The sequence below is a fragment of the Jaculus jaculus genome, chromosome 12 (genome assembly GCF_020740685.1).
Source record: "Jaculus jaculus isolate mJacJac1 chromosome 12, mJacJac1.mat.Y.cur, whole genome shotgun sequence".
Classification (NCBI taxonomy): domain Eukaryota; kingdom Metazoa; phylum Chordata; class Mammalia; order Rodentia; family Dipodidae; genus Jaculus; species Jaculus jaculus.
In genome coordinates, this window is record NC_059113.1 from 49853912 (window position 1) to 49879764 (window position 25853).

The 25853-nt window shown below is 42.6% G+C and overlaps 1 non-coding gene across 1 annotated transcript; it reads left to right on the forward strand.

Annotated features, from left to right (window-relative positions):
- The first annotated feature begins 17367 nt into the window (after positions 1-17367).
- LOC123453821 lies at positions 17368-17474 on the forward strand. The gene has a single exon (XR_006632999.1). It is a non-coding gene; the product is annotated as a U6 spliceosomal RNA (small nuclear RNA).
- The last annotated feature ends 8379 nt before the right edge of the window (positions 17475-25853 follow it).

Consider the following 25853-nt stretch of genomic DNA (forward strand, 5'->3'; position numbering starts at 1 on the left):
AATGTATTAGGCTTAGCTAATGTTTTTTATTATGATGACAAACCCTCCGCCTCTAACTAATCTTCTGTCTTGTCACTAATATATTAAAGGCAAAGATTTTAGAATTATTCAATTTCCAACATGGACGAGCATGTTTTCAAAACACCTTTTCACCAGTGTTATGGCTGCAACTATAGCTTTAACTAAATCTATCAGGAAAAGCAAATCAAAGTGTTTGAGTTGATGTTGACTTTGCACCAAATGGTCTCACCTAAATTATAACTGTCATAAACTATTTGGGTAACTTGCCTTCTTTCTCTTCCTTGGAAATGCAGTTAAGTGACACTTTACGTGAGTGCTGGGGATCACACTTTGGTCAGAAGGCTTGTGGAACCAGCACCTTTAACCACTGAGCCTCGTGGGATATTTCTAACTGTATATCTTAGTTCTCCTTTCATCTGTTATGTGCATGCCTCTTTGAGTCTACTTATGAATTGATAAGTCCAGTGGAGCTTTGCTTATATTTCCAACAAAAGGTTTCAGTTTGGGTAATATTTTCTTTTACATGGTTGTTCTTTAATCCATCTATTGATTTCTTTTTTTTATTCATTCTATGATATAACATTTCTACCAAAACATAATTTTCCCCTATTTGTTTAGCTGAATTCTTGGGTTTTCCCATACTTGCTCTGAAGTGACATCATGAATATCTGTCATGATTTCCAAACTTCAATGTCCTTATCATCTAGAATTTTAGGCACTTCACAAGGTCCCTTTTATTTATTTATTTATTTTTAAATCACATTTATCAAGTTAATTTTCACACACATAACCATACACAGAAATAAGGTGCCAACGCTTTTTGGGTTTTATTTAAGAAAGTTTAGGTCATGAATATATCCTATATTCTACAAGCTTGATGAGTATAACTGTTCCTATGATGCCTTTAGCCCATCTGGAACTTACTTCTGTCTGCTTTGATGTAGAAATCATTTTATTTCTTCCTTTATACACATATAGCTGTCCAGCACTATTTAGTGAAGACACTGTGCCATCCCCACTGTAATCAGAAATCCTGTTATATGTGTGTTCCTGGGTCATTCAGAAAGGTCCATTGACAATTCCTTTACAAATCATGTCTCTGATACTGACATTTGAGAGTAAGCTTTGGTAAGTGTTAGAACAAGTTCTTTGAGCTTATTTTGATTAAACAAACCTTCAATATTCTTGGTTGTTTGCATCTCCACTTAAAAAGTTAAAGTTATTTTAGCTGGGCATGGGGGCACACACCTTTAATCCCAGCACTTGGGAAGCAGAGGTAGGAGGATCGTCATGAGTTCGAAGCCACTCTGAGACTACATAGTGAACTACAGGTCAGCCTGGACTAGCACGAGACCCTACCTCGAAAAACCAACAACAAAGAAAACAAATTAAAGTTATTTTTTTATCACATTCCATACAAAAAGGTAAGGATTTTAATTGGGGGTGCAATTTGAATGAAAATGACATATTCTAACTTTATTCTCTCCCTATTTTTAAATAGGGAATGGACAAGTACTAGATTGCCCCACTCCCAGAGATTCGAGCAATCAGGCTCCTTAGTCCAGTTCTTTTCTAACACACATTTATTTCTCAGTCAGCCACCACTACACTTCATCATTGACTGAGGTAAGACAGCATCCTCTATGTATCTTCTGAGCTCCTCTATGCATCCTCTGTGCTATTTTATGCTTCTCTATACCTCCCTATGCTCCTCTAGGCATCTTCTATGCTCCTCTATGCTCTATGCTCCTCTAGGCATCCTCTATGCTCCTCTATGCTCTATGCTCCTCTAGGCATCCTCTATGCTCCTCTACACCCTCTTCTTCTAGGTGCCGTCTATGCCGTATATGCTTCCCTGGGCTGAGGCTTTTAGAACACGCAGCAGTTTCTAACTTCTGGGCACTTCCATCTGGGCTGGAGCTACCAGGAAATTGTTGATCATTATTCCAGTGGAACACCTGCAGAACAGAACAATGTGTATGCATGAAACAATGGAAAGAAACCCATTCCTAACATGTGTTAAAGATGTGGATACGTCATAAAAACCTGGCAATTGGTTAAGAGCCCTTGGGATGCTGGGGAGATGGCCCAGTGGATAAAGTATTTGCCATGCAAGCATGAAGACCTCAGTTAGGATTTCCAGAATTCTTATAAGATGCCAAGCATGCAGTGTGCCTAAAATCCCAGTGCTAGGGAAAGGGACACAGGAGTCCTGGGGCTTACTGGCCATATTGTCTACTGAGCCAGTGAATTTTGGGTTCAACAAGAGACCCTGTCTCAAAAAAATTATTAAAAAGGAACTGAGAAAGACATGTAATGTTGACCTCTGGCCTACATACACACACTGACAAACACACACACACACACACACACAAACACACATGTGCATCTACCTGAACACACATGCATCTATACATATACACACATATATACACATGTACAGCATACACATAAACACATGCACAAAACAAAAACAAAAACAAAAAAACAAGTCCTGGGATTACGGTGTGACTCACAGAGTTTTCTTACGGCCTCAATTTCTGTGCCCAGATGCCGTCCCCTCTTCCTGGTAGTGCTGTTTAAAAACTAGGCACTGAATGATGCCCCGTGCACGTGTTGCCTGGTACTTTCCATCTGTGCTCACAACCTCAATCTAGAACAACGAGGCACGCACTCTGTGCTACAAGTCCCGGATTATCACTGCGGACGCAGAACTTGAGGACAGAGTCCAACAGAGGTGCTATGGAAAACCTTGAAGCTGCCACCACCTAACCACGGCAGGCTTGATATCAAGCAGGGACAGCTGTGACAGGAACAAAAGCCTGAATTCTGACTACACTGCTGCCATGACACACAGGGCTGTCATAGAGAGGGTTAGAATTGCACATCAAGTTCTAATTGGGTTTAGAGATTTGTTGTTGTTTTACAGATTTTTTTTTCCCTCATACTAGCTGATAAGGTATTACCATATTCATCAACATTTTCCCTCAGAGTGACTCAGAGCTGTAAAGACTATATTTTTAATGCCAAATGGTAATGACCCTCTTGGCAACACTTTCCTGAATATTTAACTTGGCCAGCAGGACGGCAAGGCGTGTGCCCAGCTCTGCAGAAGTGGGTCATCTGATACAAGTTAGCAGTTCTTAACTTCCTTAATCACATAAACCATGGCTCTTCTGAGGGGAATTTGCTCCTTGCTTTAATTTGATAGTTCAAGGGGTTATATTCAATGTCATTGTGCAACACTATGGTTTTTGTGGGACATCTGATTTAATGAATTGTTCAATTTCTTCATTTTTAATGTTTTGTCGGTATGTGATATATAAAATGTGCATGTACATCCACAGTGCATATGTGGAGGTCAGAGGACCACCTTGGGGGTTGGACCTCACCGTTCACCTTGTTTGAAGCAGGGTCTCTCTTAGTGGCCACTGTAAATGCCACAGTAGCTGGCCTGTGAGCTTCGGGATTATCTGGGCTCCTCCCATTGTCGCAGACACACCGGGACTCTAGACACAGAGCCTCGCGTGCATCTGACCTTGCGTGGGTTCTGATAGCCACGCTCAGGTCACCATGCGTTTGCAGCAAGTGCCGCCAGCCGCTGTGCCGTCTCCCCAGGCCTGCCCTTTCCTTGTTACTTTAACAATTCAAACCTAATGGTTTGAATACAATTTACCCTTTTAATAGAAAATGCTTTTATTCTTTTTCTGCAGTGTTCAAAATGTCAGAAGCTATTTAAGAACAAGAAAAAAAGAATAGCCTCATTACTTAAAAAGATCATAGAAGGTCCTAACTGACAGGGAGAAGACACTCTTAAACCGTCTTTCTTTCATATCAGAGCAAATGGGACTTGGCTTTGGATTTTGTAAACAAGAAGAGCCGTTCTCTAATACATGTGTGGACTTTGCATATGACAAATACATTTAAATGGGTCAAAGCCTCAGGTCAAGTTTGCTTTGCTCTAGAAAAAAAAAACAAAACCAGACAGTTAAACTCTTGAAATCAACAGGAAACTCAACAAGATCCTGCTGCAGAGCAAAAAAAAGAAAAAAGAAAAAAAAAGAAAAGAAAGAAAGAAAGCAAGCATTTTCCTGGCTGAGCTGACATTTACAGATTTCCCTCATGGCTGCAACAGAAATCGACTAAACCCAGTGCCAAGATCCAGAGCTGGTGCCTCTGGTGCGCACTGCGCTCTGCTCTGAGACTCTTCTCTTCTGAAAGCAACACCTTGCTTTTCAAACATTTGAAACATAAAAAAGAAAATACAGAAATGATCATGGTTGATAATTCTAACAATGGCTGAGATTGACTGAGTGGCTTAACGGGTGTCTTTGGGGACAAAATAATATGATTTAGGTGCAGTCTTAACCATCCAGTACTTGACGTGTGAGGAGTAGACAGCAGTGCTCACAGCTTCTCAGCTTGCTAGAAATAATGGGACAATATTAAAAGTGAGCTCCCCTCAGCACCCAAGGAATAATGAAGTCTCTCTCCCCCTGTCACCTTTCATCACCCTTGTTTTACCTTCTTGCAAATGACTTCCACCTTAATATTTTTTACACTTTGTATGTTTGTGTTATACATGTGTCTGTATGCGTGTGTGGACACACACGTGTTCATGCGCATGGAGGACAGAAGACAACGTCCTTAGAAACACTGCTCACTTCTTCTAAACGGAGGTCCTTTATTGTCCTGGAGCTCACCAATTAGGCTAGACTTGCTGGCTTTGAGCTCCAGGGATCCATCTGTCTCTATTTTCCCAGTACAGGGATTACAGGCATGCTTTGTCATGCATGGGTGGCATTTTAAAATGGGTTCTGGGGATTGAACTCAGGGTGTCATGCTTGCTAAGCGTAACTTCCCCAAGACTTCTCCCTGAATCTCATTCTTTCTGGTGTGTGTGTGTGTGTGTGTGTGTGTGTGTGTGTGTATGTGTGTGTGTGTGTGTGTGTGTTTGTACGTATGGGTGTGGGCACGTAGGTACAATGGCATGCATGTGGAGGTCAGAGAACAACCTCAGGTTATTTAAGGCCAGTCTCATTGTTTATCATGCTCTGTCCGCCAAGCCATCTGGCCCATACACTTCCATGCAGTTTTCCTGTCTCTATCTCCCTTTTTGCTGTAGGCACACTGGGATTACATAAGCGCTTGTTATAGTATCCAGCATTTTACAATGTTTCTGAGGAAGCACAGGCAGATCCACTTATATGGCAAGGATTTTATCCAGCAAGCCATCTCCCCAGCCCCTTTCTGGATTCTTCTCCAACTTTTCTCCTGACACCACTATGACCTGAGAATTCCAATTTACGTTGCTCCATTTCCTGGCCATGCCTGGCCCAGAGTGTCCACACATTTTATGCACCAGACTCCTTGTGCATGTTCTTCTACTCCTATTGTCACACATGACAATAGCACATGATATGATATGATAGCTTCTTCTGTTCCTACTGCAGCCAGTGGGGCCAAGCATAGTGGTATATGTATATAATCCCATAAATTGGCAGTCAGAGGCAGTTCAAAACAAGCCTGAGATATACAGTAAGACACTGTGACCAAAAAAGAAGAAAAGAAAGGCAAGGAAAAGAAAAGAAAAGGGGCTGGAGAGGTGGCTTAGAGGTTAGGCACTTGCCTGTGAAGCCTAAGGACCATAGTTCGAGGCTCACTTCCCCAAGACCCACGTTAGCCAGATGCACAAGGGGGCACACGCGTCTGGAGTTCGTTTGCAGTGGGTGCAGGCCCTGGTGCACCCATCCTCTCTTGTGCTTGCTATCTGTCTCTTTCTCTGTCTGTTGCTCTCAAACAAATAAATAAAAATTAAAAGAAAAGAAAAGAAAAGAAAAGAAAAGAAAAGCCAGGCATGGCAGTGCATACCTTTAATCCCAGCATTCTGGAGGCAGAGGTAGGAGTATCACCATGAGTTTGAGGCCACCCTGAGACTGCAGAGTGAATTCCAGGTCAGCCTGTGTTAGAGTGAGACCCTACCTCAACCCCCACCCCTAAAAAAAGAAAATTAAAAAAGAATGGCATGTCTGTTATTGGGGTAAGCAACTGCTCTCTGATTAGATTTGAGGTCCACTCCATGGGAAGGAATTCTTCCCCAATGCTGAAAACCAATCAAAAGCCAATAGCTGGTAACATCATAAGTCCTAGGAAAGAAACTATTATTATTGTTTGACAAATGGTTATACTGTACCCACCAAACTGATCTCTAAATACTTAACTTTATGCTCATATTAGTGTTGCTCTCACTTTTGGTTAGAGAAGCTTCTATTTTCTTTTTATATTTAAAAAAAAAATTGGTTTTTATTTTTATTTATTTATTTGAGAGCGACAGAGAACAAGACACAGAGAGAGAGAGAATGGGCGCGCCAGGGCTTCCAGCCACTGCAGATGAACTCCAGATGTGTGTGCCCTCTTGTGCAGCTGGCTAACGTGGGTCCTGGGGAATCGAGCCTCGAACCTGGGTCCTTAGGCTTCACAGGCAAGCGCTTAACTGCTAAGCCATCTCTCCAGCCCAGAAGCTTCTATTTTCAGATGGCAGTGACCACTGGGGAGATTCAAAACTCACCAGTGTTCTAAAAAGTGACAGTGGTGTAGCCAGCATTAAATAAGGCATCTCTGTCACACCCTGCGAAGCTCAGGCACAGTCACAGCAGAGGTGGTAAAAGAACACGAGAGCCAAAGGATGAGTGCTTTGGAACGGTCCGCCAGACGCAACGTGGTCATGGAATTCCTGCCCTCACAGTAGCGGTCACTACTTGCACAATATTGGGACGTTGGGTGCATGGGCATGTTGTCGTGGATGATGGAGGGCACAAAAAGACATCAAGATGGAAGTGGGAATGGTAGGAAAGATAAGGAGATTCAGTGTAGTGGGGATGGATTTTATTGATAACTTTAATATGTGAAAATACTGCAAACTGGTCATATTTCTATTGGGTTATAAGCTAAAGTCTACTCTCCTCTCCCCAATCCCACTAAAGACCCTCCTCAGTGCAGTTACCAGTATTCACTATGGGGTCATAAGTGCAGCAGTTAGCATCAGTGTGTGTGTTGAGGGGGGCAATGCCACCCAGCATACCTTCCCACCATGTGGCTCTTACATTCTTACTACCTCTTCTTCCCCAGTGCTCTCTGATTAATGGAGGGCATGTTATAAGTCTCCTTTAGTGTAGAGCTCTCGACAACCTCTGCTTTTCTGCTTTGATAAAATTTGGGTCTTCTTAAGTGTCTTCTAGCATCACCATAGAGACAGTTCTCTTGTGCAGCACTGAAAACAGCATTAATTTTCATTCAGTGACTTGTTCTGTGATGTTCCCTGAGCCCTGACTGGTGTGATAGAGACGACTCGTGCAGTACTGAGCACCGGGCTTCTCTTCTTGTGATAGAGATGACCCGTGCAGCACTGAGCACCGGGCTTCTCTTGTTGTGATAGAGACGACTCGTGCAGTACTGAGCACCGGGCTTCTCTTCTTGTGATAGAGATGACCCGTGCAGCACTGAGCACCGGGCTTCTCTTGTTGTGATAGAGACGACTCGTGCAGTACTGAGCACCGGGCTTCTCTTCTTGTGATAGAGATGACCCGTGCAGCACTGAGCACCGGGCTTCTCTTGTTGTGATAGAGACGACTCGTGCAGTACTGAGCACCGGGCTTCTCTTCTTGTGATAGAGATGACCCGTGCAGCACTGAGCACCGGGCTTCGCTTCTTGTGATAGAGATGACTCGTGCAGTACTGAGCACCGGGCTTCTCTCTTCTTCTTATGGTAGAGATGACTCATCCAGTACTGAGCACTGGGCTTCTCTTCATGTATTAGAGATGACTCATGCAGTACAGATTGCTAGGCTTCTCTTCCTCTTGTGGTAGGGACAAGTCTTGGGTCACCCTGATAGTTACCTCCATCTGTAGAAGGAAGGTTCTCTGATCAATAGTGAGCTTAGCATTAATCAAGGTGCATAACCATACACATTTAGGAAGATTTTTAATGGTCATGATGTCTATTTTTATTCAAAAAGCTGGAAGTTTCCCTGTGAAGTCTGTGACCTTCTAAACCATAGGCTTTAAAAAATATTTGTTTAAGAAAGACAGAGACAGAGAGAAAGAGTTGCGGGGGGGGGGGGCACGGGGAAGTCCTCCTGCAACTGCAAACAAACTCCAGATACACACACCACTCTGTGGATCTGGCTTTATGTGCGTACTGAAGAATCAAATCCAGGCCACCAGGCTTTGCAGGCAAGTATCTTTAACCACTGGGCCATTTCTCCAGCCCTAGTCATAGGATTTTGCCTTGGTTCTCAATACCCTCCCACTAAGCAGATCCTATCCAATTAGAGAGTAGTTGATTACCCCCATAACCTATGTGCCTCTATTGCACCTGTGGGTACATCTTGTCTGGCTGGTTGATTTTGTAGCTTACAGGATCCACTATTTGTTCACACTGTTGATGACTTTTATCCTCAGCATCATGCATAAGACTTTTCAGCACTATTACGGTAGCCAGCAGGGAGAAAACTTCCATCTCAGTTCCAGCTTGATTTCTCAAAGTTCTGTGACCACAAGCCTATGGTGTTTTCAGCCATAGCATCTTACCATGTAGTTCTTTTAATTTTTTTAATTACTTATTTATTGAGAGAGTGAAATTGCAAGCAAACTCCAGATGCATGCGCTACCTTGGGCATCTGGCTCATGTGGGTACTGGGGAATCAAACCTGGGTCCTTTGGCTTTGCAGGCAAGTGCCTTAACCACTGCAGCCCCAGCCATCTAGTTATGGGTAACCAAATGCTTTGTCAATGGCTTGCATTGCTTTTGACTTGGTTGAGGGGTGGGCTTATGGGTCTTCCTAACCAACAATTCATTGACAGAGGTTGGAGGATGAGCCACATCTGGAGCTGGGATTTCCATGCAACAACCCATGGCTTCACGATAAAGCTTTCCTCAGTGCAGAGGTATGAGAATTGCTAACTGACCCTGGGCAGAGGACTGTGCTTGACTGCCTAGTGACCTACCCACACCTGGATTTGGGGGAAAGGGAGCATGGATTGTAATCTGACTAGGAAGGGGGAGGGCACTGTACCTGCCTGCCTAGTGCTTAAGACTCCGTTTGACCTATGTGCATCTCTAAGAAAGCTTTGTTGTTGTTAAGTAAAGTGCATGTTTTACAATCCCATGGGGAATACCTACAATCCCACTGAGGAATGTCCCCAGTGGAATGGGGGCAGGGATGAGGGAAAAGAGAGTACCAACACATGAAGTATCCATACAAAACATGTTGTTAATAATAATAACCATTAAAATATTTGTATTAATTTTTTCACTTTTTATTGACAACTTCCATAAATATCAATAATATTCCACAATTGTAATCCCTTCCCACCACCTTCCCTTTTTCCCCTAGTAAATCCCCTCTCCACTGAATCCTTTCTTTCCATGTAGTCTCTCTTCTGTTTTGATGTTATTATTTTTCTCTCCTATCATGCAGGTCTTTAGATAGCGAATGTATATTTAAAAGAGAAAGAAAGAGAGTGAGAGAAGAAAGAAACCAGAAGAGAAATCAGTTATGCAGCCAGTCTGTAGCTTTTCAAAAGGCAACATCCTTCCGTTATCTGTTGAATACCAGTGTTTGGAGGCTTTGTTTTTATTAATTTACAAGTATCTTCACAATACTCTTTAGGACATCTGTATTTCGTATACATGATCCTTTGGGAAAAGAACCTTGGTTGTGTTTTTGTTGTTGTTTGTTTTTCAGGGTAGGGCCTTGCTTCAGCTCAGGCTGACCTAGAATTTATAGCAATCCTCCTACCTCTGTCTCCCCAGTGCTGACGTTAAATTGTGTGCCACCATACCTGGTATTGGTTGTGTTTTGTCCTGTAGAACTGTTCATGTTTTCATCTGTTGACTAGTCAGCTCTTCTGAATCATATGCCAATTATCCCTTAGTCTGTCTGTCACTGTGACAACCTACATAAATCATCCCTTAGTCTGCTTTCTGTTCCTGTGATACTCTGCCTGGTATAAACAACTTCTTGGAGGGAAGCTTGATTTTGCCTCACAGGCTTAGCAATTTCAGTTGGGGAACACTCTTGTCCCTTGTTTCTGGGCTGTGCTGAGCAGCATCTCACAATGGGAAGAGTAGTAGAGGAGCATTACAGAGGAGAGGGTGTGGTAGAATAATGCTGCTCTTCCTACAACAGCCAGGAAGCAGACAGAAAGAATGAGTGTGGATGGAGCCAGAGAAAAGCATCCCTGGTGGCATGGCACCAGGAGTCATTCTCACCAACTAGATCCACCTTGTAAGTTTCCTTTACTTCTCAATAGCCCATCATATGATCCCATTGATGGATTAGTCCATCAAAGTCAGAGCCTTCATGATCCAATCATGTCCCCAAAGCCCACTTTTAAATACTGCTGTATTGGAGACCAAGCGCTCAATTCATGAGCCACTGGGAGGCATTCCAAATCAGTAAAGTGCCCAATTTGCCTTTTAGAAGAAAGTGACACAGAGATCTTAAAACAGATATGCAGGCTGTAGCTCTATGTGGGTCATTTGCCTAGCGTGCACAAAGACCTGGGTTTGATCCCAAGCACAGACCACAAAACGATTAAAACTAAATTGTCTCTGTCCCTATCCTAAAAGTCTTCTATTGGGAGAAAGAAGCAAGCCTGGGAGAGACACTGAATGTGAATGGCTCAAGATTCAGTTCCTGAAGGAAACGTATCACACTGTCCATTTTAACTATTATCTGTGTCATGGGTCAACAGAACAAGCAGCTATTATGTGCTTGCCATCAAAAATATGTCCACATCCAGAAAGATCTCTGTCAATTCATGCAATAGGATAGCTGCCAGTTCTTAGAGAAACCTGATTTTATTTTAGGATCATGTAACTACAAGTCCCTTAGTAAAATTTTCAGTGATGTGGCAACCCCTGGCCTCTTTTCTTGTCACTAGAATATTTTACTCATTCTGGACTAGACTCTGGTGAATTCTGGAGACAACTGGAAGTTGCCTTCATGTTGAAGCTACATCCAGAAGTAATCTACAAAAAAATCACTTTTAAAATTTTGTGAAATTTGGGCTGGAGAAATGGCTTAGCGGTTAAGCGCTTGCCTGTGAAGCCCAAGAACCCCGGCTCGAGGCTCGGTTCCCCAGGTCCCACGTTAGCCAGATGCACAAGGGGGCGCACGCGTCTGGAGTTCCTTTGCAGAGGCTGGAGGCCCTGGCGTGCCCATTCTCTCTCTCCCTCTATCTGTCTTTCTCTCTGTGTCTGTTGCTCTCAAATAAATAAATAAATAAAATTAAAAAAAAATATTTAAAAAATTATGTGAAATTTTAGATGTCAGAGGTTTCCTTCTTTTGTATTTTCTTTTTGCATTTGCATGCATATGGTATGTGTGTATGTGTCTGGGTGCAGGTGAGTGCATGTTTTGCACATGTGTGCAGTGCATGTGCAGTCCAGAGGTTGACTCGGTGTCTTCATCAATTGCTCTGCACCTAAACCTAGAGCTCACTAATTAGGCTAGACCTGCCAACCCACAAGCCTCAGGGATCCTTTTCCTTTTATCTCCACCTCCCCACTGGTGGGATTACAAACATGTGCTGCCACTCCTGGCATTACGTGGGTGTTGAGGAACCCATCTCAGGTCCTTATGCTTGCACAGCACACTCTTTAGCCATGGAGCCATGCCTCCAGTCCCAGAAGTTTCTTTTATTATCTCCTGTAAGTTTCCCAGCACTCCTTAGAGCCCAGTGTGGTATGCAAGAAAGAAATGGAAATTATGACTGAAAAGAACCTTAAGTACAGTTCCTTTTATTGTCTTAAATACACTGAGTCAGAAAGGCCAATACTTCCCACATTCAGGAGAGTTATAAAAGTCTGGATGCAGGTCTGGAGAGATGGCTCAGCAGTTAAAGGTTTTTGATGCGAAGCTTGATGGTCTGATTTCAATTCCCCAGCACCCACATAAGGCAGACGCACAAAATGGTGCATGCATTTGGAATTGGCTTGCAGTGGCAGGGGGTCCTGGCATGCCTATACTTTCTCTCTCTCTGCCATAAATAAATAAATTAATTAATAGATAAATAAATTAATTAATTAAAAGTCTGGCTGCATAATTACTCCTTTCATTGTCTTTTACCATCTAAAGATCTTAAGTATGACTTACTTTTTTTTTCTTTTTTTAAATTATTTATTTATTTATTTGAGAGTGACAGACACAGAGAGAAAGGCAGATAGAGGGAGAGAGAGAGAATGGGCGCGCCAGGGCTTCCAGCCTCTGCAAACGAACTCCAGATGCGTGCGCCTCCTTGTGCATCTGGCTAACGTGGGACCTGGGGAACCGAGCCTCGAACCGGGGTCCTTAGGCTTCACAGGCAAGTGCTTAACCGCTAAGCCATCTCTCCAGCCCACTTTTTTTTTCTGATTCACACATAAGAAGCCAGGAACCCAGACACCTGCATAAACATATACACACTGAATCCAATGGATGCTCTCCTAAATGCACTGCTGTGGTTTGGGTACTGTTTCCTGAAGGAGCAGGTGTTAAACGCTTGGTCCCCAGCCTATGGTACTACTGGAAGTGGTAGGCCCTTTAAGAGGTAGGGTCTTCTAGGAGGTCTAAGTCATGGATTTGAAGTCGGTGCCCTCAGGGGGAGCTCAGGACCCCAGCCCTTTCCTCTTCTTCTTCTGTCTTACTTCCCTTCCATGAGGTGGACGTCTTTTTCTCCACTACACTGTCCCAAAACTGAGGGTGGGGACAGATCATGGTCTGTACTCTAGATCCAAAGCCTTTAGCCCTGCTGCATCTTTCTTCTTTATAAACTTACCACCTCAAGTATTCTATCATAGTAACAGAAAGCTGCTGAGCATACAGAAAACTGAACATTTTCGTATCATAATACAGTAATACCTAATGGTTGAGAACAAAGTCTAATGCCAGGCACAATCACCTATAACACACATAAATGTGGAAGGAGTGTAACTCTTTACTGCCCCCCCCACCCGCACCTCTGGCAAAGAAAAACACTGTCAGTCAGGTTGGATGAATGCCTCGAAATCACAAAGTCAAAAGCAGCTGAACTGCTTTCAGTCAGAGCAGAGACTGCTCTGAGCCCCTGTGGTAGTTTGAATAGATGGTCCCCAATATATTCAGTGTTTTATTACTTTATAGTTTGCGTCTGCAGCCACTGTGGCTGGAGGCAGTGTCACTGGGAGGATCTTAAGGCATGGTGGTGGGTTTGAGATTTCAGTCTAAAGATATGCGAAGTGTGCTAGCTGGCGTTCCTGAAGTGTGCTGTGCTGTGTGGCTTTTGGCTTTTGTCTGGTGCTTCCTCTCTCCCTGCTTGGTCCTGGGAAAGCAGGCCAGCTTCATCTGCCATTATGGAACTTCCCCTGGATCTGTAAGCTTCAATAAATCCCTTCCTCCATAACTGTGCCCGATCTGGAAGTTTATCTCAGTGAACTTGAAACTTCTGCTACAGCCCCAGACAACTGTAGAAGCAAGAAAGCCAAATGAATGGCTCTGTGTATCTCCGCACCCCCCCCACCCAACCCCAGCACTCTTTCCTCTTTTCTTGTACTGCCTCTGAGGCTGGAAACAGGGTCAGCTCAGTGTGAAAACAGATTTCAGTGGACATGAAAAGAATGTGGCTGTAGGACACACTTCTTCCCCAAGGAGCATCAGCAGTGGGTTAAGGACCATCTAAATGGATGACTCCTGTCAATCAGCAGTTCCATATTGTGCCCTTTCTCTGAGTTCCTCTTTGGAGAGTGATGGACACAGCCCTGTCTTTCTATCCACTGGAGGGAATCAGACAGGTACAGAGTCTATCAGAATATATTTCAGTTAGAATAAATTGTACACTTTTCTCATTCCTTGATGGGATGTAACCACATAATATTATTAAAAGGGCAATAAAACTGGCATATCTAGGGACCTAGCACAATTCATATCTTATGCAGAGCATTGCAGAAATTGGGTTGAATTCCAATATGAGTCAGTAAGCCTTTAAATGTTTAAATCATTAATCCACTTGAATATGCCATTCCATGAATATATTCTAGAACCTTCTCTCAGATTCTCTTATTCTATTTCTCCAATCTTGTGATTTATGATGTGCATAATTCTCTAAAATTTTTAAATAGGTATTTTAAGCAACTTGTGTTTGCATTCTATGTCAAACTCAAACCGGTACTCGCTTTTTCTGAAAAGGGCTATATATAGGGAAATGTAGTTTAATGGGCAACAAAGCTCCAGGGCTCTCCTACTAGGAAGAGCCTGGAATTGTGCAGAATTAGAAGACACAGGGTCATATCCATTGACCACTGGGAGGACCATGGATTCGAAAAGATACTTAGAGCCAATGACAGCACAGCTTCAGTGCAGAGATGCTAGATGAGACAGGTTTAACTTGTTCTTTCTTCTGCGTATGGCCTTTGCCATTTGCGTACTTTGTAAAGATGAAAGTTCTGCCAACAGTATTTCCTGTGAGGATGTTAATGGCGTGGCCTGGATTTACTTATGCTTTGTTCAAACACGTGAAGCTCACAGGCTAAGGATGCTTTGTGATAAAACTCTAGTGCATTGAGCACGTTTTGGCAGGTCCCTGCCTCCTTTCTGTATGCCTTAAACACGTCCAGCTACGTCACACTGCATGCTACTTGGAACTTGCTGTGCCTGTTAGTTTCCAGCCTCAATGACAGGTTTGTATTGGACTGTGCTGTTTTGTGGAAAAAGTATAGGGAAGGGCTCAATTGGCTCAGTCAATGTTGTAGAATTTTTATTGCATGTGTGTATGTGTGGGAATTCTTTTTTCACTGTTTGTGTAGTGGAGTGTGTGCATGTGTGTGTGTGTGTGTGTGTGTGTGTGTGTGTGCAGATGCAGGTGCCTCATGCATGCACATATGGAGGAGGCCAGAGGAAGACAATGTGGTCCCCTTCTATCACTATTCTGTTGTATTTCCCTGAGGCAGTCTGTCAATAAAATTGGAAACCCCCCTTTTTAGTTAGATTGGCTAGCTGATTAGGAGCCCACCCCCTTAAAGTGGGGTTACAGGCATGCACAGCTATATCTGGCTTTTTGTGCGGGTGCTGAGGATAAAACTCAGGTTCTCATGTTTGCTCAGCAAGTGCTTTTATTTACTGAGCCATCTCCCCATCCCCTGTATGTGTATTTGTTATTGGGGGCATGTGTATTTGTTTGTGTCTGTGTGGGTTTAAGTGTGTGTATAGGAGTGCTTACACAAGTGTGCAAGTGGAAGCCAGAAGTTCATGTCAGGTGTCTTCCTCACTTGCTGTCATAGATAGATAAATAGATAGATATAAAGAGAGTGAGAGCAAGAGGGAGAGAGGGAGAGAGATTGGTGTGTCAGGGCCTCAACCACTGCAAGCAAATTCCAGACACTTGCGCCACCTATTGTGCATGTGTAACTTTGCACTTGTGTCACCTTTGTGCATCTGGTTTACATGGGACCTGGAGAATCAAACATGGGTCCTTAGGCTTCTCAGGCAAGCATATTAACCACCAAGCTATCTCTCCAGCCCTCCACTATATATTTTGAGAAAGGGTTTCTCACGAAACCCAAAGCTCACAGATCAGCAAGCCCCAAGGGTCTTCCTGTCTCTGCCTCACCAGCTGTGAAATTAACAGGTGCGCACCACTACATCGGCGTCTATGTGGGATTCAGACTCAGCTTCTCAGGCTTGAACAGCAAGCATGTTGCCCACTCTATCCTCAGCCATATTACTGTGCAACTTTAGCAAGTTACCTAGCAATAATGAAGAGAACACTGCTCCAGAGGGTAGTCTGGACGTGAATGAGGACAGGATCTGTAATGAGGTTGTTGATATCTCTCTGATGGCTTCAATTAGGTTACAAAGGAAATTCCAACACACTTCAAATGCTTGACAAGAAAATGTATTAGCTACTTTCTACATCGTTGTGACCAAATCTTTGACAAGGCGCAACACGTGTAGCAAGGGTTTAGTTCGGCTCATGGTTTCAGGGTCCAGTCCATCGTGGAGGCTGCAGCAGCTGGGTTTCTGGTGGCAGCAGGAACTTGTGGCCCCCAGTGCACATTTCCATGGAACAGGAAGCAGAGAACTGGGGCTGGGACTGGGGCCAGGGGTCTCCAGCTAGGCCTCATTTCCAAAGTGATCCACAGCCTCCCCTCAACACCACCAGGAGAGAGCTGAGTGTTCAAACCCAGAAGCCTATGGGAGGCATTTCACTTTCAAAACCTAACAGAAAATGAGTACTAAAATCACTTTATTTGGTAGTACAGCCTTAGGTAAACCAAAATTCATGATGAAGATCACATCTGAAATCTGAAAACTTAGTGAGAAAAAGATAAGGAATATAAGCAAGGGCGGGGGAGTATGAGTGTGAGAAAAAAAAGGAAAATTCAATTCCCAACAGTGAGATGACTTGTGTGGCAGTTTGACTCAGGTGTCCCCCATAAACTTAGGTGTTATGAATGCTGGGTTCCCAGCTGATGGAGATTTGGGAATTGATATTTCCTGGAGGCAATGTGTTCTTGGGGGCAGGCTTATGGGTATTATAGCCAGTGTCCCCTTGCCAGTGTTTGGCACACTCTCCTGTTGCTATTGTCCACCTTATATTTGCCAGATGGTGATGTCCACCCTCTGCTCTTGCCATCATTTCCCCCTGCCATCAGAGAACTTCTCCTTGGGTCTGTAGGCCAAAATAAATCCATTTGTTTTTCTGAAAATCTTTTCTTTGTTGGGTGATTTCTACCAGCAATGCGAACCTGACTACAACAGTAATGTTGGTACCAAGGAGTGGTGTCATTTGCTACTAGACACCTGACTATGTGGCTTTGGCCTTTTGGAGCTGATTTTCAAGTGGACTGTGGAAGGATTTAAAACTGTGGCCTAAGAGAAGCCTTGCTTGATGGATTATTCTGGGCAGTATTAAAAGACCTGAATGCAGTAAGAACTATGGACTGTGAGGTTTGGCTTATGAGGGAGAGAAAGAGCTTTGCTTGTACTAGAATGGAAGCAGTTTGTATGAGAGGCTTGCTGTTACGTCCCTGTCCTGATAACTTGTGCAGGGTTGCATTGTGTAGAAATGGACTGGTGTGAGCAGAGGGATATCACACAGAAATGAAATCTTTGGGCCAAAACTGTTACCTGTTCAGCTGCAGTTATATGAGAGATTAAAGCCTTTGAGACTGGGCCAGCTGAGGCAAGAGGAAGAATGTAAACTCTTTTCAAGGGGCCTGAGTGCTCAAGGAGTGTCCTGTTCTTCAAAGTCTGATTCCCCCCACCCCCGCCCCGGATTCACAATTGGCACTATATCTGGTATTATGGAGAATAAGAAATACAGGAAGTGCTCTCTTCGGCAGCACATATACTAAAATTGGAACAATACAGAGAAGATTAGCAAGGCCCCTGCGCAAGAATGACACGTAAATTTGTGAAGCATTCCATATTTAAAAACATGAAGGAAAGAGAGGGTCATTGAACTTGCAATATGGTCTTATGTTTTGGACAGTGTGAAGCAAGTTTGCTGAATACCTACATGGAGACCCGATGGAGCCATGAGGATGAACTGTGAGTTGCAGTTGCAGACCCATTGCAGATACCGGGACCACAAGATGGCTGCTAAGGAAAGTTGCCAGCCCCAGATTAAGTTTTCCAGGACTGTGAGTAGACTAGCTGGAGATGTGGAATTGGAACTCCAGAGACTTGTTGCTGGTTAGAATGATCAGACTTGGAGATTTGTCACTGACTAGAGTTGTTGGATTTGAGTTTGATGTTTGCTCTTTTTTAAATCTTGTATTGGTTGACTATTTCTTTGCTATGCCCATTACCATCTTTTGCAGTGTAAATGTTTGTTCTGTGCCATTATGGGTTTGGGTGGTGGATTTTTTGGTATTATGGCTCAGTTGAAAGATCTTGGACTATGGGAATGCTTGAAAACTATTAGGAATGATAAAAACCATGGGGACTTTTGAAGATAGACTGAATGCATTGCATTTTACATCATGGATGGTTAACAGTTTATGGGGGCTGGGGTGGAATGTGGTGGTTTGATTCAGGTGTCCCCCATAAACTTAAGTGTTCTATATGCTAGGTTCCCCACTGATGGAGATTTGGGAATTTATGCCTCCTAGAGGCAGTGTGTTGTTGAGGCAGGCTTATGGGTGTTATAGCCAGTGTCCCCTTGGCAGTATTTGGCACACTCTCCTGTTGCTATTGTCCACCTTATGTTGGCCAAGGGGTGATGCTCACCCTCTGCTCATGCCTTCGTTTTTCTCTGCCATCATGGAGATTCCCCTTTCCCCCCAAGGAGCTCTTGGTTTGCTGATTTCTGCCAGCAATGGTAACCTGACTGCAAAGACTTATAACATATCTTTTAAAAGAATTAATGAGCAATTTTTATGAACTGACATATTCAGTGTTTCATTTCTCAGTTTGGGCTGCTTTGGATCAATGCATCTGCTGAGAAAAGTTATCAAATGAAAAATTTAAAAAAATATCTTTCTATAAGGATGTGGGTGGTCCAAGGTCCAGGAGAGTGGGCCAACCAAGAAAACTTTGTTGAGTATCTTTTCTTTAAAGGAATATGTGTTAATTTTAAAGCAGAGTTTGAGAACATGATGAAACTGAGCATGACGTTCAAAAGCCAAGATTAGGGCTGGATAGATGGCTCATCAGTTATGGTCCTTGCCTGCAAAGTCAGACAACCCACGTTCAGCTTCCCGGTACCCATATAAAGCCAGATGCAGTTAGTGGCACATGCATCTGTAGTTTGTTTGCAGTGGCTAGAACCTATGGCATTCCCATTCTCTTATGCCCCCCTTGAAAATAAATAAATAAATATTTTTTGAAAGCTAAGATCGGCTGAGGGAGAGAAAATCAGATTACAGGGCCCTGAGAAGGATGGGTCTAAACAATTCTCTAGCCTTGGACTGAACCCAAGCTCCTACATTTCAAGCAAATGCTGAATGAATAAAATCTGACTCCTGATGAGTCCACTCATCCTTGATGAATTTCAGGTCTTGTTTGGATCCCATTGGCCAGACTCCTAGCTAGCTATCTGCCAGAGCAGGAATTAACCATCACTGTGCAAGACAATTAGAAACTCAAATTGCCTTTAAAATCTTTTATATTCAGAGTTGATTGTTATACATTCAGAAACTCTTTTCTTTATGAAATTTTTGTGACCTCCCACATTCAGTTACATAATATTGCATAGGGTTGCAACCTACCATTGAAGAAGCCGGGCTCGCTGTGGCATGAGGGTACATGCCTTTAATCCCAGAACCCAGAAGGCAGAGGTAAGAGGATCATCATGAGTTTGAGGTCAGCCTGAGACTACATAATCAATTCCAGGTCATCCTGGACTAGAGTAAAATCCTACCTCCAAAAACAAAACAACAACAAAAAGCTAGGCTTTAGAAAGCCCATAGTTTGTATGATCTTTGCCTGTTGAAGACTAGAATATTTCTAGTTTGGTGGGATTACAAATAAGACTGGATGAGCATTCACATGTATGTTTCTAGGTAATATTATATTTTCATGGCCTTCAGAAAAACACTCTAGAACACAATTGTTGGCTTATATGACAGTCATATTTTTAGCTTTATAAGAAAGAGCTAGACTATCTTCTAAAGTGGCCATTTTGCATTCCCACTGGTCATGCGTGGGCAGTGTGTTTCTGTGTACCTTGCCAGCCCTTGGGGTTGTCATTTTTAAAGTCATTTCAGCCATCTGCATGTCTGCATCTATGGTAGTTTGAATGTGATAGGTTAGGTGCATGGCCTCATGTTTTATTAAAATTGAGCTAGCAACATGAACAGTTAGCAGGCAGATATCCCTGCTACAGTGGGTATGATACTGGGGTACCAGTCCTAAGGTAAGTTTGTGGTTATATGTTGAGTGCAGCTCCAAGATGTGTGGAGAGTAGTTTTTGGAGCTCATTCTGCTTGGATTTATGGAAAAAAGCCAACTTCTTCTGCCATTAATGGTGCTCTCTGGATTGTGTAAACCTGAAATAAACCCTTCCTCCCATAAATTGTGTCTGGTTGGATAAACTTGTCCCAGCAGCATGAAGCTGCTGCAGCAGTAATGAAGCCACATCATGACTTTGATTTGTGCTACCCCGTGTCCCTTTCAATGAAGTGTCTGATAGTACTCTTCAAGTTTTAAAAATGGACATTTTTGTTCTGTAATGTTGGAGATCTTTATATATCCCAGGCAGTCATGCTGTCAGATTTGAGTTTGAAAGCATGCCCTGTCAATGTGCAGCATGCTTCTTCCCTAGCATGAGGGGGTGCTCTCCTCCAAGCAGGACAAGCTTTGATGAATTCCAATAGTTTTTTTTTTTTTTAATCCTGAGCCCCTCCTGGGAGGGAGTTTCTCCATTTTATTTTTTAAAAATTTTTTTTGTTCATTTTTTACTAATTTATTTGAGAGTGATAGAGAGAGAGAAAGAGACAGAGAGGGAGATTGAGAATGGGCGCGCCAGAGCTTCCAGCCACTGCAAACGAACTCCAGACACATGTGCCCCCTTGTGCATCTGGCTAACGTGGGTCCTTGGGAACCAAGCCTTGAACTGGGGTCCTTAGGCTTCACAGGCAAGCGCTTAACCACTAAGCCATCTCTCCAGCCCACAATAGTTTGTTTTTTATGTATTGTTAGTATGTGTGATGTCTAAGAGCCACCTGCCTCCCTGCAACTGCTGCAGCTCAATCCTATGTTTATCTTCCCTGAAGTTTTATGCAATTATGTTTTATGCTTAAGCCCATTATTTATTTAGAATTCATATTTCTGCACAGTGTAAGGTTTTAGTTAAGACTTTCTGCTGTTTTTACTATCAATGACCAACTTCTGCACATATGTACACTAGCAAAGCTTATAAGAATAAATTTTTGAAATTGAGACCTGTTTGTATGTTCATGGTAAGAGAAACACCTGAAGTGCAAACAGCAATAAATAAGAAAATGAAATGATGGAAAATATGTTATGCAGAAATTGCTAGTATGATATTATTGCTGTAACACACATTTTTAAGACAAAGAATATTATAGCAATATAAAGGTATCGCAGTGGGAAGATATAAAATTCCCCAGTAATGGAGTTTCCCAGAACATGAAGGAAGTGCTGATAGAATGAAAGGAGAAAGAGAAAATTCAGTCAGAATTAAAGATTTCAAGGTCCTTTTGTTCTATAGTGAATGGATCAAATTAAATAAAAAGTTCCTAGGTACTTATGCCTTCAGTGCCTTTAGTCTCAGTACTTGAGAAGCAGAGGTAGAAGGATCACCTTGAGTTCCAGGCCAGCATGGGCTACAGAGTGAGACCTTGGTGAAAGAAAAATACAAAGAGAAAGGAGGGAAGGAGGGAGGAAGAGGGAAAGGAAGGAAGAAAGGGTAGAAGGAAACAAGAAAGAGAGAAAATTAAAGTATTCACCATATGACCCACACAAACAACAAACCTGACATAATTGGCATATGTGAACTATTTTTCTCAAGAGCACCAGAATATGCATTCGTAATAAAAATGGGTTACATTCACTAGTCAGGTCATAAAGTAAGTGTCCCTAACTGCCAACATTGATCACAGGACAGCAAATGCCATTGGACATCAAAATAAAAATCAATTGTAATAAGACAACAAAAATGGCCTCAAATATTTGGAAATTAATGCACTTACCAGAACTAGTCAATCAATTAAGTTATCACAAACTGAATTAGAAAATACATTGAGCTGAATGGCAGTGGGCACACACATATAAAACCCTATGTGATACAATCAACTACCTCACAAGATTACATTTCCCACTGAGAAGGAGAAAGATTAGAGCACATAAAAAAGCTAAATGCTTATGCATTGAAAGATGCCATTTTTATATCTTTCCTACTGAGACAGAAATGCAATCCTTAAAAGCCTGTATTAGAAAAGAAGAAAATTTGAAAACTGTGATTTCAGTTTCCTTAAAAATAAAAATATTTCTATTTATTTGCAAGGAGAGAGAATAAGAGAGAAGGGCAATGGATGAACTAGGGTCTCTTGCCACTGTATATCCAGCTTTACATGGGCACTGAGGAATCAAACCCTGGCCACCAGGCTTTGCAAGCAAACACTGTAACTGCTTAGCCATCTCCTCCACCCTTCAGTTTCTAATTTAAAATGACAGAGAGACTGGAGACATGGTTCACTTGGTAAAGTGCTTGCTTTGCAAGCACATGGGCCTGAGTTTGATCCCTAGAACCTAAGTAAGAATGCTGGTCATGGTGATGGGTGCCATGTCAGTGCTAGGGCAGCAGACACCAAAGATCCCTGGGGCTCATTGGCTATCATTGGCTATCTGAAATTGGTGAGCTCCAGGCCAATGAAAGACTCTGTCTCAAAACATGTGTCCAGCATTCTTGAGAAGTGACACTAAGATTGCCTTCTAACCTACACTCCCCCCCCAACACACACACTACAAAAGAGAATAATTAAAAGGGGGAAATTATGAGAAAAAAATATGCTCTTGAAAACTCAATCACCTCACCAGTGAGACAGAGCTGATGGGAGGCATAGATAGACTCAGGTACAGTGATAGCTACGGACAACAAAGTAAGTGATACTAGTGTAGGCACAGGATAGACATAGACGAAAGAATATGGGGGAAATGGCTCCTGTGATTATTATTAAAGTCCTACAACAGGCTGTTTGCAAACTAGAGGCCCAGGGAGCCAAGTACAAAGGCTTCAGGACCAGGGAACAGGTGGGGTGAATTCATTTGAGGCTGAAAGAGCAGGGCCCTGGATCACTGGAATTCAGATGCTGATGTCTCAGGGCAGGAGAGGAATTCCATCCTGCACAGGAGGAAAGTAGGTAACTTCCTTTCTCCTGACTCTTCATCCCCTCTGGGATCCTAGTCAGTGGGATACACCCTCCCACATTGAGTGGATCCTTTTCTCTCAGTCCCCTAACTTCCAACTTCCCCTGGCAGAACCCTACAGACACACTCAGAAGTATTTCTCAGCTACCTAGATAACCCATAAACTAACCAGTCTCACATTCCAAATTACCTACCATGCACAATTTATAAGCCTTTACTAATACCAGCAATAAATGTAAAATCAGGGAAGAAAAAGTTAAGAGTACTTTTACATAATACTGAAAATGTGTAAAATAGAATAAAACATAATTTATAATATTGTTACATCCATAAAATATACTTTCATTAACTTACTCAATATTATGTTGGCCTTGCAAAGTATTTATAGAGTATTTAAGTGGAAGCTATGCTATATTTTAGGTTAGAAAACTAAATAGTGCTGATTTCAGTCATTCCAAAACTGATGGAAAGGTTTATACAACCCCAACACACACCCAAGTGGATTTTATTTATTGTAAATTGATAAAATAATTTTTGGATTGTTTATGAAAAATAGGCACAAAAATTTTGAAATATAAAGCAAAGTTGGAAGACTTTGATTTTCTGATTTAATGACTTACCATCAAGTCCAAATGTCTAAGACACATGATATTGATATAAAGATAGGTAAGATATCTTAAATAAAATAAGAAGTTAGAAATGGACCAACAAATTTGTGATCATTTCTTTTTGCAAAGGAGACAAGTAATTTCAATAGGAAATTTTTTTTTCAATAAAAGTCATGGACCAGGGAAAAACTGAATCTCAATTTTATACCACATGCCAATTTAATTTGAGAAGTATATAGTCCTAACTTTAAAGCCAAACTATAATTTTGCTGAAAGAAAATAAGAACATTCCTCATGATTTGTGGAGATACAGCAGAGGAAACCCAAACTATCTTAGAACACATCAATTGTTGCTATCTATACTGGAATTGTCTCCTTGTCAGAAACATCTTAGAAACAAGATGAAAACACAAGGCATATTCTGAAAGAAACTTTTCTCATTACCTATCTGACAACTGATTTGTATCTAGAGTATATAGTGATACATAATGAGAAAAATACAAATACAATGATCAGAACATTTCAGCTTCCCAAAACAGCTCACATGACTGAACATTAAGCCAAAGTATGAAGTATCAGGTCAATGTCCACTGAAACCTGGCAATAGGCTATTTGTGATCCCTTATCCATCATAAAAGCTAAAAACATGGAGGTTTGGGACAGCAGACACTGATGGCCCTGTGGAGTACAGGACACAATAAGGACTTGAAATGTGGCATGCTTGGTGTGGTGGTTTGATTCAGGTGTCCTCCATAGACTTAGGTGTTCTGGATCCTAGGTTCCCAGCTGATGGTGATTTGGGAATTAACATCTCCTGGAGGAGGTATATTGTTAGGGACAGGCTTATGGGTATTATAGCCAGTTTCCCCTTGGCAGTGTTTGGCCCACTCTTCTGCTGCTGTTGTCCACCTAATGTTGACCAACAGGGGATGTCCACCCTCAGTTCATGCCATCATTTTCTCCTGCCATCATGGAGCTTTCCCCTCCAGTCTATAACCCAAAATAAACCTTTATCCCACAAGCTGCTCCTGGTCGGGGGATTTCTGCCAGCAGCGTGAACCTGAGTGCAGCACTCAGGGACACATGAGCTGTGGTCTTCCTCTGTACAGCAATCTGTGGTGTTGACCCAAACCTGTGAAAACAGACATTCTTGTTTTAAAATTTATTAATTGCCTTTTTTATTGAGTAGACTCTTTGTATGGACACATCATATGTTGGTACCATCCGTTTCCCTCCTCCCTGCCCGCATTCCACTGAGGGCCCTCCTCAGTGGGATTGCTGGTGTTCACCATGGGGTTGGGGGTTGTGAGTTGTGAGAGCAGCAGTCAGCCATTCTTTGGGGAGGGAAATGCCTCTGGAAATCCCTTCCCACCCTGTAGCTCTTAAAATTTTTCTGCTCTTCTGCAAGATTCCCTGAGCCATGGTAGGTATGTTTTACATCTACTTTAGTGCTGAGCTCTTAGCAGCTTCTGGGTTTCTTCTGCTTTGGTCTGTGCTGAGTATCCTTAGTGCCTGTCTCCACCACTCTGGTTCAGGCTCACCATGGAGCAGCACTCTTGCTCATCTCATCAGTTCCTCTGTGGTTTCACCTGAGCCCTGGCTGATGTGCGAGAGGTGGCCCATCTCCTCACAGGGAGGCAGCTATCATTTCTTATCTTGTTGATAGATGTTGGTTGTCCTCAGTTCTTAATGCCTTCTGAAAAAAAAATGCAAAACGGATTTTTCCAATGAAGAGTGAGATTAGCATAGGTTAAAGGGGATAAGCATTGTTAATTCACAGAGATTTTTAATTTTTTTGTTTTTATTTATTTATTTGAGAGTGACAGACAGAGAGAGAAAGAGGCAGATAGAGAGAGAGAGAATGGGTGTGCCAGGGCCTCTAGCCACTGCAAATAAACTCCAGATGCGTGTGCCACCTTGTGCATCTGCCTTACATGGGTCCTGGGGTATCCAGCCTCAAACTGGGATCCTCAGGCTTCATAGGCAAGCACTTAACTGCTAAGACATCTCTCCAGCCCTAATTCACAGAAATTTTGATGGATATAGTCTCTTTTTTGGCCAACCAGAGAGCCATTGGTTTCCCACCTAGGCTAGGTGCCACCATTGCACAGGTGTGTATGTCTTGCCAGGCTGGTTGCTTTTGTGTAGCAGTGTCCCTTGCTTGCTTACAAAGTTGTTGGCTATTTTCCCCCCAGCAGCTCATGTAGTGCTTTCCAGCACTATATGGACTAACCGTGTGGGAACTGGCTTTCTTCCAGATTTCAGTCAGATCTCTCAGTGTTCTGTGCCAGCAGCACGTGGTGGGGTCTTCTTACCTTTGACCTCAGGCAGACAATCAAGTACTTTCACAGAAGCCTGCTTTGTTTTAGGG